We start from the raw sequence: 12,064 nt of genomic DNA, 5'->3' as shown, positions 1-12,064 counted from the left end.
CATAAAGAGCAGCATGGGCTGTGCTGTTGCATGTTTCTGTCATCTGTACTCTGTATTCAAGTCGTTTTGCTTCAATTTGAAAACTTTCACAAAGGGTCATGTGTCTTCGCAGCACGCCGCGGCAGTAGCAGTGGCAGATGCAAATATGGTTCACTCTCCATTCACTGGTCATATTTTAGAGGGTTATGTCCACTCCGTGAAGTGTGTGTGTGTGTGTGTGTGTGTGTGTGTCAGTGATTGATTTTTAATTTTGTAATTTTATTTTTGTAATAGGCTACTATTTTATTTTAATTCTGGAAAAAACAAACAAACAAAAAAAAGTAATCATTTCATTTACATTTAGGCTACACACTCCCACAATGTATTACTTATTGTATACAACAGCAATATTAAAATCACTGTACACTTACAAATAGGCTATGTCAGAACAGACACTTCTTGCAAACAATGCCAGAAGTAAAGTGTTTTAATAACCTAAGCAACATTTCAGCTAATATATTTAGCATTCATTTTATTTTTTACAGCTTATATGTAAAGTAAATAGCCTATATGTCACCTGTTTCGAAGAACTCGGAAGACAAATGAATGCACATTTCGGCAATCACACCAGGCCAACTTCAAAACACATAAAACATAGCCTAAATAAATGAATATAAACAGCCAGGTCGATTTATATAAAACTGAAAGACCAATAAAAAGACGGAATTGTGAGAAACCGCGATGCCTGATATGTCTGTATAAAAGTGCAATTTTGTTTCACTAAGGTCGCAAGCGTGTTACCACATGCAATAATGTTATTTGGCAGCTGGTGGACTACTAGAGAGAAGTCTGGAGTGAAGAGATGGAGTGTCCAAAACTGCAGGGCCATTTTGGAAGTCATCTGTTTCCTTGGTGACTTCGCCCACCCCTGAAAGCCCCTGGGCTCCAGGATTGTTGGAGAGAAACGCGCTATTTTCTGCACTATCATCTATCACTGTCACCACGTAATGATTCCCTCGCAGCTCCTTATTGATGTTTGTAATTGCATTATCTCATAAGGGGGTGATCAATGAAAGCGGGCTGCATTCGGGGGCCAGAGGATGCAGGATTGCTTTATTGTCCGTTCAATTCAGTAAGCGCTTATTATACAGTTTCGTACTCCACAATTAAAGAATATATATATATAATATATATGTGTGTGTGTGTGTGTGTGTGTGTGTGTGTGTGTTAAAGGGAAATAACGTGTTTTTGTGTAATCTCGTGGAAGCAAACAGCATAAAAATAATGAACAATTAGGCTAAGTCACATAATTCGACTAAATTCTAACATGTTTACGTGGATTAAAAGACATATCGCGTGCAATAACAGCACAACATAAAACTAAGTAACAATGTTTGGAATAGACTGTTTATGAGGACTCAAGGCAAGAATATTTACTTATTGTTTGTGCTAGAACAGACCCGAAAAATATATTTAAAAACACAAAGTGACATGTTTTTAACAAATTGCTCTTGGTGGCTTTAAGAAGTAGAGTCCAACACGAAGCAGGCAAATTAAGTAGGCCTAATAATATCGTGTTTCAGCTTTCAGAGGGAGGTTGGTAAGCCTACGAATCAAACAAATGCGCCCATTTCCGTGAAGGACGGACAACACGAGCATTCCCACTGATGCAGCAACACATTAAGAGAAATTAGGATTGCTTATCGTATCTCTATAAAGACAGCAAAGCATTGAATTAGTACATAAATAAACTAATATTTTAACATAAAATGCAATTCATAATTTTAAATAAAAAGTCAGTGAACACCAAATGCCTTGTAAACATAAAATAAATTAAATAGGCTATGCATGTTCTTTTTTTTTTATTTTCAATAATTTTTAAGCTACTGTCATTATGTTTTGTTAAGTGTTTTGAATTGCGGCAACAGCACTGAAAATATACGATCGATATATTTATTTACTGATGCATAACTTGAGCTCTTAGCTCTGTTATGGCACAGAAGAGCTGTTGTCGTCAGATATGATTGCAGATATTCCACAAGACGTGCGTGTTAGTCTGTTCCTGCAAATACAATGACGCTTATGTTGGAACAGTGTGTGTCTCTAACTGTAAGAGATGTTACATTCTGTGTTTATTGTTTATTTACACAGATATTAGGCTATTATTATTATTATTAATTCGTGTAAAATTCGGTATAGGCTGCTTATTTGACTGTTTAGATGGCAGAAGTATTTATAGGTAAAGTAGAAGGACCGCTGCTATGCTACAGTTCGGACATCGTGCAACAGAACCGCGTAGTATCTCTGAACCTTTCTCTCACTTTCTCCCTCGATCACTATCAAGGTCAGCACAGCCGCGGCTTACGCAGGACAAGAGCCGGTAAAGCAACCTCGGATGTCAGTGAAAGGTGCGCCAGCTCGGCTCCCATCTTCACCTGGTGAGATCCGATCCAATAATAGCCGTTGTGTGTTAGGCTTTAATGAGAGCTCACCGACCCCCACCTGCCCAACAGTCCCGATGAATGCCGAAACGCACTCAGCAGCATCATTTCTCCGCTCTCTTTTATGTTATGAGGTATTATGTTTCGCTTACAATAACCACTTATGTTCTCTCGTCGCTTTGATCCCGGTGAGACAGTGAAGTACGATGCATCTGCTGTTAGGGGCGAAAGATAAACGCAACACACATTCAAAGAGCAAAACTAAAAGAACCTATCAAGTTATGAGAACTTTTGTACGATCAAGGAAGTAAAGTAATACAGTATTTTACAAATAGCAACGTACACAGGCTAAACAAACATAGACACAGATTTCATATAGGATAATTAAAGGCTATTATTGCATGCATTATTTATTCAGCTAGCCTAAAACAGAAACTTGCAGGCTCCTACGAAAAAAAAAAAAAAAAACTCTTAACAATTAGTTTAATCAATGTATTCCAATCTACTTTCTTATTTTTTTAGATATACAGCTATATAAGATAACATTAAAATAGCACTTTTGTGCTTAGCTGAATCACGGTGATACTAAAAATGATTTAAAAAAAAAAAAAAAAAAAAAAATATATATATATATATATATATATATCTGTTACCCACCCTGATATATATATATAGCCTATATATCTGACATCACTTAATTAATAATAATGTTCATCGCAATATGCAGAAACCCCTTCGTGAGGAGATTAATCACAATGGCAAGATTATAAATAATTATGCAAAGGGAATTAAGAGTGTTAATATGCAATTGCATTATGCAAAGCAATACATGTAGAAAACATAAATCTTGTAACGAAAACAACATTCTTATTATTAATCCCATTCTAAGACTGCTTAAGTCTAAAGAGAAACGTTTGATACAGTAGAAAATCTCTGTGTGTCACATGACTGGGAACCGAAGGTGAAAAGGTCACGACTGCTTTAGGTAAATATGTGAGCTGCAAGTTGAGACAAGGCAGAGAGTCCCAAATTCCACTCGCATAGCAGAAGAGTGATAAACCTCTGACCCGAGGCCAGTGGCCTCCTCATTTATTTATTTTCGGAGCCTGTAATTCGGTCTATGGGAACGTTTCTTTTTGATGTGCCAGTTTTGCTGCAAGAATCTGATGGACAACGAGCCAAGCATGGCAAAAAACCCGATACATCAAAATGAACCATTCAATATTACAGTTCTGAATTACAGTAGCCTATATAATAGCTTTCTTTTCAGTTTGAATACCCTACATTGTGGTAAAAACTAAATAGTTAATCAGTGTATTAAAATATCGGCGGATTTAATTATCAAAATGTGTGAAAATAATGATAATGTGCAACCGTTTCATTAATAATAATAACTTTCATCAATTAAACACAAAACAGAATTAAGCTGTGATTATCAGGCAATGTGCATAAATAGATCATGGTTAGATTTAGATTTGGGAATGTTCATGAATCTGAAGTTGTTAAAATGTTTACCAAAATGGGGAGAGTTGGAAAATAATTCTAACAATAAGTATGTAGGTGAATGAAAAATAAGGATGTATGAGATAATAATAATAATAAAGTGTGTCAAGCCTATAGAATCTGTATTCTATTTTCGTTGGTTTCATGCATCTTTTAAAATAAATGTGTACTATTTAGCATATACTATGTAAAAAAATAAAAAATAATAATAATAATAAAAAAGTGGTGTTACCATAATAATAAAAAGTACTAAACTAATCTTGTACCTTTAATAAACGTGGGTCTATACATCCATTATTACTACAAAGTTTTCTAATATTTTTTTTTAAGGTAAAAAACACATACAGTATAATGATCGTTAATGGTTTACTTGTGATTAGTCCAGTTGACCTGGACGTTTTTTATTAACGTTTTATTCAATTCCTGTTTTTTTTTTTTCTTGTCACATGACAACAAAAAGTTTTTATAATTAACAAAAAAAGTATGTGTATAGCCTATATATCAGGGGTGGCGTGGACACCCAAAATACATTGGCTGCACCCCATTTTGCATACTTGTGGACAAAATGAATCTGAGAAAGCTTTCAGAAATGCATACTTCAAAAATTGAATATACATACTGATATATACAATCTAGACACCTATGATACACTATTTTCACTGTACTAGTATTTGAAATACATATACTTTTAGATCGCATACTTCTTAGTATGGATAGTATACAAATAGACACACGTTTTTGTACTGCATACTATATATCAGGGGTGGCGAACGTCAGTCCTGGAGAGCCGCAGCCCTGCAGAGTTTTGCTTCAACCCTAATCAAACACACCTGAACAAGCTAATCAAGGTCTGAACGGTTACTAGGAAGCTACAGGCAGGTAGGTTTTAATTAGGGTTGGAGGTGTACTCTGCAGGGCTGCGGCTCTCCAGGACCGGAGTTCGCCACCCCTGCTATATATATATAAATTACATACATGGCGTTTAGTTTGTCTTGACGCATTGTTCTGCTTTTCCTCTGTGCAAATGGCGTCTTTGTGCTCTGGGCTGATTCTTTAGTAATGCTGTAAATGAAACAGTTGTTTATTCACACATCAAGCTCCGTTTTAAGACAACCATGTCCTAATGATGAATTAAATCCGGTAGCGATTTCAAAGTAACACCCAGAGTGTATCTGTTCCTTACAGCGCGCATAATTATCAGCCACACATCCGTGGCGGGTTAAAAATGTCAGCAAGAAGCTCTCTCACCTTGTCAGTTTTTCGGAGTTGCGTATTTTCACTTTCCCTCCCTGAAGTCGTAGTGCGTGGATCAGACACAGATACTCTGTTATTGTTGCAGTGAGGATGCACGGGCAAATCCACAGGATGGTATCATAAATGTTTTCGCAATGTTCATTAAGTAAATCTAATTATAAGTTTCGGTATGCAGCTGTTTTTTTCTTTAGTTTTAATCAACGGGAGCCATTTTCACACTTTATCACTTGTAAACACCGTGCAAGCGCGGGGAAACTATTATTTAGAGAGAATGCAAATTCCTCAAGGGTGAAATAGACAAATTTCAACACCAGACTCGTATAAAACAATCATAAACACGAACGTTTATATTTCTTTGTGCAGCTTCAAATCATTGACATGCAACAAAGACTGTACAATCTCATTATAACCTTTTCAAGTTGTTATTATCTTTATAGCAGACCTTTTTTTTTAGCATGATTGACAGTGCTCATTTATTATATACATATTCTGTCATTGCAGAGGCATCAGAATAGATTATCCTGCTGGCTGGTTCATTTGAAAATCTTTATATTTATCCATTTATTCATCTGTTTTGTTTTCTTTTCAGTTGTCTCTCAGTGTAAGCTTATGGGTACAGGACGTATATTTTGTCTGACTGTGAATCTGGCGTTAGACCATGTGACAGGCCACAAGTTTATACCAGTAGGACTGTTTATTTTACACAAGCATTTTAAGGCGCACCCATTCAGGCAACACAGGGATGGGCACTTGGCTGGATTACTAACTTAGCTGCCATGGTGTCATGATGCCAAAATACTGGCATCATCACACACAACTGGGAACAGCTGGGGAAAAAATGAATAAGAATATTCTGGAGTAAGAGAGTAATAAGAACATTCTTTGGAACTCTTGAAATAACCTGCTTGTATGTCTTTTATGTGAAGAAAGTGACCTGGTTACAGTAAGAGAAGCTTCCAGAGGTCTAAATCCTGAACTTGCATAACCCAAAGCAACGCTTTCTGCTGTGTAGTTTATGGTCCATAGACAGTTTATAAAGAGCAATGTAGTCTATCAGACTGGCTGACTGCCTCAAGAGATTCAGTTAGAACGAATGTACTCACTCTGCTGTGGAGGTTTTCAGGTAACAGCGGGAAGCCCATCGGCTACTTACCCTAAACTAAACATTAGACATTAGCCCTTTAAACTGAAAAACAGAGGAGAACATGAAAAATGGATGACATGGCTGCTATATATTGTTGTTCTGCTCCTGTGGTGTTGTATTTTTTGCCCATTTTTGGGCAGAAAAATAATTAAAATGGCTCTTTAGGGTACATATTTCTAAAATTAATGAATTCATTCATTTAACATTTTGATAGTGATTGATTTCCCCCCAAAAAAATAAATATATATATATATATGCATTTTATATATTATATTATATATTTATATATTATAGTATATGATATATTACTGTATTTATGCAATTTTAAAATAATAAACACCCTGTAATTCTCCGTCCTAGTATTATTTCCCATTCCACAGTAATTTAACGTCTACCTGTCGCAATATGTTGAAAGCCCAATGAAGGATTAGCTGAAGTGTGAGTAAGAGACAAATTCACTGATGTGTGAGAGAGCTAGAAACAGAACGCCCAAATATTTGCACTGATTCGAAGATGTGCCACCTCCGTTCCTGCAGTCCGAGCCTGTTTATGTCCAAGATAAATCTCTCTCCACTTAGATGTAAAGGAAACAAATCCATCTGATAAGGGACCCTTTGCCCTCACACCTCGCACTTTACTTTGGACAAGGCTACACATTTAGCATAAAAGCTTTTAGTGCGCCGTGCCACAGTCGAGGCAGGCTATTGTTAGGCTTTGTGATGGATTAGCCTGAGATCCAACTAAGAATGTTAGTGTTACACGCTATAACATTTTTTAATTTATTCGAGTTTGTATAAGCAGGGTCAGCGACACTAAATGGGATGTCAATGGGTAAAACACAACACGAAGATAAATAATAAGCACTTTAAATGAGTAACCTGAGTTGCACCTCCGCAGATGCGGGATAAAAGCATTATTTGAAGTGAAGGGTGTTGGCTTAAGGGTTAGAAGGACAGGCAAACCGGTCTAATGCTGCCAGGTGTTTTTGCCTGGATTTTACATTAAAAACAACATCCATCAGCCTGAGTCATGTTTTATTTTGTTTTCATCTTTGTTCGAGATTTATGTGGTGCTCTGACGTTGCATTAAAAATTGCTTTCTCTTCCCTGACTGTGTTATCATTCGTCTTCATCAGTTTCACCTGTGAGTTGTGCTAATTTCCTATACATGAAAAGGACACCAATATTTGTACAGTTTAAGTGTACACTGTAAAAATAATTCCGTAAAATGTACGGTAAAAAACCGGATTAATCTCCAAAACATGTAATGTCCAATACAGTTTTTCACCGTATATAGTAGGGGAATTTACCGTTAACCATTTAACAGGTTTTTACTGTAGCATTTTTACAGTCTTTTACCATTAAATTCATGGTAATTTTTTACAGTGTACCACATTATTATATCATGAGCATTTCATGCCAGTGCTCGTAGTCTTTGTGGTGTAGGTTTTCTTTTCCATTGCACGATCCACATTATGGAAAATACAGGCTTAGAAGCCTTTTTTCAGAAACATTTTAAGAAATGTAACTAGACGGATGCATTGTAACCTTAGGCAAAAACATGTAGAAAAGAACATTATAATATAAAAATTTGAATTGAAATGTCTCCCTTGCTGTCTCTCACCCCTTCTCTTGTTGTGATGATGTAGTCCATCTCCACTCTTGGGATAACAGACCTTGATTTTTCACTTACAGCAGCAGTTCAGTTTACCGATGAATTGTAGCAGGGTGCTAAACTGTGTCCGGGCCACAGTCAATGTTTATGTCTACCAATCAACTGCAGTGTGCTTATGTTCTATGGTATTATGGACACAGCAACCTTAAAACATGCCAGGCGTATTCAGAGGGGTAGATTTATGGCATGCTGAATTTCAGGAGCTGGAAAACAAGCACACTGGGGATGTGTGTGTGTGTGTGTGAGAGGGTGTTTGTTTTCTGTGAAGAAAACCTCTATTGTTTATTCTTCATTTTCCCACTCATGATGTAGATTCTTATCTTATACAGGTTGCAGGTGTTTATGTTCTCATGAATGCATCTATCTGTTCCTCACTTATGCCAAGAGTCTTATTTTTGATTAGGTTCACCAAATTGGGTTCACGATGAAACAAACTAACAAGCAAATACTCACAACTGTGCACTGAACATGGTCCATATTGTTAGTATATTCTATATATATATATTGTATAAGTCTCCTGAAGTCATCTGATAGCTTTGCGGAGGAACAGACTAAATTTTAAGTAATCATTCCCTAAAAGTCTTCCACCCAAATGAACTGTTCGCTACTGTGACTGTGAGAACCAACTCAAACTGGCTCATGAACAAATCATTCAGACTGGTTTTGTAACCTGGATCAAACAGTATATTGAATCGATCTGACTCAAGAGAACGATTCATTAATAGACGTCACAAATTATTACATTTATTACAGTTCATTTAATTCATATAAACCTTTTGCATGGCTCAAGAAGACTTACCGTGCATAAATCATCCTGACTGTTTTATAATACTTTTCACTGTGCTTTTGCATCCTTTGACCATTCATGGAAAAGAGTGACAATACAACTCTTCAAAGTTTCTCCTTTTGTGTCCCCAGGAAGAAACAGGGAAAGAAACAGGACTGGAACACTGAGAGGATGAGTACATGATGACAGGCTTTCATTATGTTCATTATTGGGGGAAGTAGTTGTTTCCATCCTTTTTATAAAACAGCAATGACGTTGAGATGCTTTTACTCAAAAGACCTTTTTTTTTTTTGTCATTGAACTGCACGTGAGCAAAAAGCAAACAGACACTTAATCCTGACAGAGAGAACAACTTGACATCAATTTGTCCCTAGAGGAGACAGGTCCTCTTTCTCCACACACACACAAAAATGCAAATCCCCCACCACCCTTCATTCAAAATTTTGTGCCCCAGTAATAAATCCATAACCAGGGAGCTATTTTATAAACGTAAGGCTAACCAAGGTTAAAATCAAGAGACATCTTATTTCTTCTGTTGCTAAAGTGCTCTCTACACATGGAATCCCCATCGTGCAGGAACTTCAGTGATTGAGAGGTTTTTTGGACTTTCGGAACCCCAAGGGAGAGGTCAGCGGGCCAGAGCACACTAGTGTGGACAGAGGGAGTTGCCCGTCCCCTAATCCCAGACTCCCTCAGAAGGAGAGGCCCAGGCCAAGGGGAGTAGGGGGGGTCTGCTAGAAAACTTGTTAAATTAAAAGCTATTTTGGAAAATAGAAAGGGAAATATTTATGTGTCTGGCCCATGATAGAAGCCATTTTATCCTAGGGCCAAGGGTCTGCCAGGGCGCAGGTAACTACTGTCAACAAGTGAGAAACCCCGCGGTACGATTTCTCACGTGTGATATGCTCCTTTTAACAGGGCTGCACAATTCACTTGACTCAGAAAAAAAGAAAGACACGGCATAAATTAAGACGTGAGGTGACATTAAGAATTAAGAATGAGGTGAAAATACCCCTGGGCCATTGTGTATGGTTCAGTCCTTAGAATAGGGTGAGAGACAAAACAAAAAGAGCTCTCGGTGATTGAAAAGCTGCAAAAAGCAATTATGATGTGAAAATATACAGACCTCTGGTTGTAGCCGCAGCAAATGCCATAAATCGTGCCGTGTGCTGTGTTTACACTGAGCTGACCTCACAGTGCCCGAACGGGATTGGTCGGCATTGAGGAAGCGTGACCTATATATAGTATAAAGGTAAATTAAGAAAAATAAGAATTAATTTATCATTTTTTAAAATTATATATATATATATATATTGTATATAGGTCATGCATATATCTGTTTAAAAAAAAATAATTAATTAATTTTTATTTTACTTAATTTACCTTCTAACCTTTTGTTCACAAATGTAAATATAAAGCTAATTTTGTTTTACCTCAGCATTTTATTTTGTCACTTAGAATTCCTAAAATTCCTAATGATTGTTTTTATGATATAGAAAATTTTATTTATTTTACTTATATATCTCATACCTTTAATATGAACAATGCAATTTTCATTTTGCATGAATATGCCCCTAAATCTTTTGATGTAGCAAAATGCATTGGATGCAGTTTGCCTTCCAAGGATTTTTCGATCTTTAATGTAAACCAGCAAGTACGTGAAGGAACTCCATAGAGTTCTGAAGATTTATGGACCATTTGATTTGATCTTAGAATGGAAAGGTGCATTAAGGCCCACAATGGTTTCGGTGTGTGTGTGTGTGTGTGTGCTTGCCCTCACTAAAACGACAGTGAAAAGCCATTATTATTAAAAATAATAAAAACACAGACGCACTCACACGCCGAAAGACACATGAACAGACATGCATTTACCCAAACACATAGCCAAAATGCACTAAAAATTTACGGCTCTAACATTCCTACAGGGTCAAGCAATTTATCAAATCCTCCACATTCTGGTTTCAATTACACAGCTTATTGTGAAAAGCGGCTATTTTAGCAGGTTCATTTGACTCAGTAGGGGACGCGAATGCTCTCGGTTAATGCGCCTTTTCTGAAGGCTGCTAGTTTGGGCCTTGCTGAGGAGCCGCACCGGAGTTTTGTGAGAATAATGGACAGTGGCCTCCCTCTCTCTCTATCGGCTTTTAACAGAAAGGGCTATGACTATGGTAGAGAGGTGATAAATCCACGTTTTATTACTGAAGAATTCCACTCTCTCCACAGGCCTGACAGCTCCCCACATTCTCAGACCCTTTTGGACAATTTCGACACCGTGTCCATCTGGTTCTGATTAAGTCCCAATTGGCCTGCATCGCATCCAGAGCGAAGACGCGAGACGGCGAGAGAGAAGAAAGAGAGAAAGACGGCAAGGTGAGAACGAGGAAGAAATGGCAAGAGCCAAAACGACAACAAAGTGAGATCGACGCAGAACGACTGAAAGATGATGCCAACAGCAGAGAGATCCGTAACTGATGCCCAACATGGGCGTCATTACTGAAACACAGGATTGTTACATCAATAGCCCAGCCATGGCCAAAAGACATTATTTGGAGTGAGTATCCAGCTTGTAGCTGGTGTTTATTAGCCTCTCTTCTGGCACCTGCTCCCACACAATGCATGCCAGCAGTCTTCCTCGCCCTCATTCTACCTCTCAACATCAAACTAATGACGGTGGTTAAAAGAATAGTTCACCCAAAAATGAAAATGTCACCATTTACTCACCCTCATGCCATTTCCAAACCCGTCTTATGTTATTTCTTTGTCAACAGACACAATTTAGCTTATTATTTACTGACAATCAAATCTTATTCTGACACATTTTGTCTGACGCGAACCTTCGAAGTTTCAAATCGTATTAATGCACCATTTTGATCTGCACTGATGGTAAAATCTAAATGAACTAGATATATTCAAGTCAAAACTATTATCTAATATCACAGAATCAACCCAAATACATTCATTTACTTCCAAAACTACTTTATATGGGTTTAATTAGGTAGAAATATAAAGTTTGGGATCAGTAAGATTGTTGATGTTTTTTTTAAAGAAGTTTCTTACACTCATCAAGACTGCATTTATTTGATCAAAATACAGAAGAAGAAAAAAACTTGTGAAATATTATTGCAATTAAAAATAGTGGTTTTCTATTTTAATATACTTTAAAATACACTACCATTCAAAAATGTGGGGTGAGTATTTCTGTTCTTTTCTTTTTTATTCTTTCTTTTTTTTTTTTAAAGAAATTAAAACTTTTATTCAGCAAGGATGTGTTAAAGTGATAAG

General features: G+C 36.9%; 1 protein-coding gene across 2 annotated transcripts in view; it reads left to right on the top strand.

The window, feature by feature from the left end:
- LOC107702692 (homeobox protein Meis1) overlaps nt 1-11,405 on the top strand; it is a 78,990-nt gene extending 67,585 nt beyond the window's left edge. Inside the window, exons 13-14 of one of the 2 annotated variants that reach the window (XM_016505088.1) lie at nt 6,243-6,247; nt 11,394-11,405. The gene's annotated coding sequence lies outside the window, so the exon portion shown is untranslated. Of the gene's footprint in view, nt 1-1,394; nt 1,407-6,242; nt 6,248-11,393 lie in introns of those variants that run through there. The other variant, XM_016505087.1, reaches the window with a different exon arrangement.
- The last annotated feature ends 659 nt before the right edge of the window (nt 11,406-12,064 follow it).

Source organism: Sinocyclocheilus anshuiensis, unplaced genomic scaffold (genome assembly GCF_001515605.1).
Source record: "Sinocyclocheilus anshuiensis isolate Anshui unplaced genomic scaffold, SAMN03320099.WGS_v1.1 scaffold6, whole genome shotgun sequence".
NCBI classification, from domain to species: Eukaryota; Metazoa; Chordata; class Actinopteri; order Cypriniformes; family Cyprinidae; genus Sinocyclocheilus; species Sinocyclocheilus anshuiensis.
Note: the sequence above shows the minus strand (reverse complement) of the source record. Positions and strands in the feature narration are given on the sequence as shown.